Raw genomic sequence first — 3,934 nt, 5'->3', positions numbered from 1 at the left:
GTGTGTCATTGCTGTACATTGACCATGCATTGCTTCTGTGGTATTGCAAAGGCAAAGACAAATGCTTCCAGCCATCCATTGCACTAATGGATTGGTCATCAGCTGGCTGTCTATGTCCCGCATCAATATAGACCAAAGTACAGAGGGTTAGGCTATGCTATTGTGCACCTACCTGATGCATCAGAAGGTGCGAGGCCCTTGCTAAATTCTGTGCACAGACTTTGAGATCTATACTTTAGACTGTATCTAAACCTGCTCCAACATGGACTGACATTCTGGCCTACTTTCAGCCGATGCGACTTGTCTGTCGCTGAACAGTCGCTTTTTATGTATTCAGCACCTATGTATAATGTTGTAAAAATGCTCTAGAAGCTAAAGTCGCAGAAATGTCACACATATTTGGCCTGCAACTTTCTGTGCGACAAATTCAGACAGGAAAAATCAGTATAAATCCTTAGAAAATGATCCCCCAGTGTCTCCATCTGCTGGCGGTATTGAATAAGCATTGCTGCACTGATGGGGTATGCATTAGACGAAAAAAAAGAAGAAAAAGAAGAATAATACGCCCAGAAAAGAGGCGAAAAGGAGAAAAACGTTAAAAAACGTGAAAAAAAAGTAAGAGGAAGAGAAGGGAAAAAAAGGTGGAAATGGGTTTAAAAGTGATTTCGGCGGAGAAATATATATATATATATATATATATATATATATATATATATATATACGCGCACACACACACATATATATATAAACGTATTCTCCGTTGAGATATTGCAGCCGCTGCTGTGTCCAGGCCCAGGAGCCTTAGCACTGTGCTGTGATGTCACTCAATACCACTGACATCACTAGGTGTAAACAACATCTCTCCTTTGCTGTGTATGTGACTATGGAGCTGTTTGGTGATGTCGTCTATTATGGCCTTCATAGAAGCAACAGGAGATTGTTGCATCCATCTAGAACCCTCAGAACTACAGTGCTATGATGTCACTCACTTCCACAGGCCTTGCAGAGTGTAAACAACAACAACCCAGCTTTGTTGTGTATGTAACCATAGGGATTTGTGATGTCACCTAGAACCTTCACAGCAGCGACAGCTTTATGAGGAGCATCAGCACTGCTCTGCCTGAGCAGAACCATCACCGCCATAGGTTGTCAAATAACCCGGGTTTAACCCACACAGGTAAGTCCAATGGGGTGCAGGCATGTCCTCTATGCTTACAGCTTCCCGTGGGTGTTGGTTTGATACCGTTTGGGGACAGCCAAGGAGGCATCTGCAGGCAACAAAGGTAGGTGTGTGCTTGTGTGTGTGTTTCCTATGCAGATCCTAAGCCCAGTGTCACATGCAAGTAGGAGGAGTAAGAAGGGTTCCTGGCAAATCTGGGTTATGGATTGCATTTAAAAAGGCCCCGTGGGAGTGCAATGGGCCCCTGTCTTGCTGCTTAGCAATAATGGTATGGGTTTAGGTTCTGCTGTGTGTACTGGTGGTTGACTGCCCCCCAGCCCAGAGTGTGCATGGAAAATTGTCTGGCAGCCTCCCTGACAGCAAGCAGTGATAGTGCCCATGAAGGGCACCTTGTTGGGCCCGCCCCTTTCATGGTTATCGCTTCTCGGCCTTTTGGCTAAGATCAAGTGTAGTATCTGTTCTTATCAGTTTAATATCTGATACGTAGAATGCCCTTCTGGGGGGCGTGTCCTGCAGTGCATGGCGGCGGTCGCATAAACCTTGTGCTCCGCTGCAGCCCAGGCCTAATAGCGGCTACACAGCATTGATCCTGAGCATATCGCTACGGCAATTGTGCCCACCGGTACCTGAACTATCGGGGCACCTGATGATGACCCGGAGGCGAGGGAAAAAGAGCCCACTGAAGCTCACGGCGTTCTTTCCTGCTGCAGAGGCCTCACAAGATGGCGCGGCTCAGTGCGGGTCAGCGTCTCCGGCTACTGGAAGTGCCTCACCAGCGTCTTCATCCTCTCAGACGGGCTGCGCCCTGGAGGCTTCTCCTTCAACTCCTCCGATTCTCCTGACAGGCTGGTCGCCTTCGGTGCAGCAGGACCCGCAGGTACCTTTTTCCCCGATCTCCTCCAAGCCACTGGGAGCGGGGACCCTGCATACTAGAGGCCCAGGAGGCCCTGATGGGAGCTCTCCATCGGCGCCCCTAACTGAACCTATTATGAGGGGGCTTCTCGCTGAGTTACATACCTCCATTCAGGGAGACATTAAGGCAGCCGTGTCCAATATACAGCATGAGATCTCCTCTCTTGGACACCGCACATCGCACATTGAGAACAAGATGGCGGAACTCACCTCTTCTCATAATGAAGTAGTGGACTTAGCTAATGGCCTGGAGGATGAGGTTGCCGCTCTTCAACTTAAGATAGCTGATATGGAGGACAGGTCTCGCCGAAACAATTTAAGGGTGAGAGGGGTGCCGGAGTCTGTGAAAACGGAGGACCTCAACACCTTCCTAACGGATTATTTTGCATTGTTGCTGCCTCAGGCTTCCACCCTAGATCTGCTAATGGACAGAGTCCACAGGCTTCCTAAGCCCAAAACCCTACCTGCTGCTACACCAAGGGATGTGATTCTGCGCCTTCACTTTTACCATATTAAGGAGCAATTGATGTTGGTGGCGCGCTCCTCACCCTCCCTACCAGATGGGTATTCGGGACTCCAACTTTTCACGGATCTCTCTGCTGCCACTCTAGCCAGGAGACGTGAGTTCAGTACAGGGACTAAAGCTCTCAGAGAAAAAGGGATCCCTTATAAATGGGGATTCCCTGTGAAATTGATTATCACCAATAAGGGGTCCAAACATGTGGTCTCTTCCCCGGAGACCCTTTTGCAACTGTGTGCGGAATGGAACTTGCCTGTTGATCTGACTGCTCAGAGGTCCCTGGACATACCACATGCTGCAAAGATAGCTGAGGAATGGAAGGTTGTCTCCCACCGCAAGAAAAAAATCAAGACATGAACTGTTCCTCTGCCTTTAGACAGGCCTGTCCGACTTGTCTCACTGGCTTGCGACTGGGGTATCCTTCCCCATCTTTTGGGTTACTTATCCTCTTAGTGCTCTGGATACTTTTCCTGAATGTTTAAACATTCGGCCTAACTGCAGTCGAATGTACTTACCTACCCCCATTAAGACCTACCACATGGTCTTTACTACTGCTTGCTCAATTTATTTGTTCTTTGTTGTTCGTTCTGTTTACTTGTTTTCTGTCCCGTTGGTCCTCCATCACTCACTTTCTCTGATAATGGATATGAGAGGCTCCTCTTGCGAGCTGCTAAGTGTAGATGTATCCTCTTCGACGGGAGTACCTGCTCCTTTTCAGTTTACTGTGCTAATGGTTCTGCTTTGCGTTGATGTATACTTTAACTATGGTTATTAAGGTTGTGTCTATGAATGTGCGGGGTCTTAACTCACCGTATAAAAGGTCTCTGGTGTGGAAGGAGGCTAGACGCCTAGCGGCCGATGTCCTCTGTATACAAGAATCCCATTTATTAGCCCTAGATGCCCATAGACTCCAAAATAAGAGATATCCACATATCTATCAAGCGCATGCTGTTCACAAAAAAGGAGGAGTGGCGATTGCATTTAAGAACACCCTGACGGTTACTGTCCAGCACTCTGTGATAGATGATAGAGGTCGTTTTATAATTATTGTGTGCTTACTAAACAATGTTCAATATACCTTAGGCTCCTTATATGCGCCTAATGCGAAACAGTGTACCTTCCTCAGGGCATTCTTGCGTAAATTGGAGTCCTTGAGAAAGGGACACTGCCTACTGCTAGGAGATTTTAATATGACCATGTGGCCTAGTGTAGATTCTACTTCGCCCAGTTTGAAAAAAGAACCCACAGGTTTCTTCACTAGTGTGTCCCAAAATGACCTATATGATGTTTGGCGTATATCCCACCCCACGGAAAGGGACTTC

The 3,934-nt window shown here is 47.5% G+C and overlaps 1 pseudogene; it reads left to right on the top strand.

The window, feature by feature from the left end:
* Positions 1 to 1,596: 1,596 nt before the first annotated feature.
* Positions 1,597 to 1,722, top strand: LOC130349476 (U2 spliceosomal RNA; annotated as a pseudogene).
* The last annotated feature ends 2,212 nt before the right edge of the window (positions 1,723 to 3,934 follow it).

The sequence above is a fragment of the Hyla sarda genome, unplaced genomic scaffold (genome assembly GCF_029499605.1).
Source record: "Hyla sarda isolate aHylSar1 unplaced genomic scaffold, aHylSar1.hap1 scaffold_915, whole genome shotgun sequence".
NCBI lineage: Eukaryota > Metazoa > Chordata > Amphibia > Anura > Hylidae > Hyla > Hyla sarda.
The sequence above is the reverse complement of the archived record's forward strand: the minus strand, read 5'-3'. Positions and strand labels throughout refer to the sequence as shown.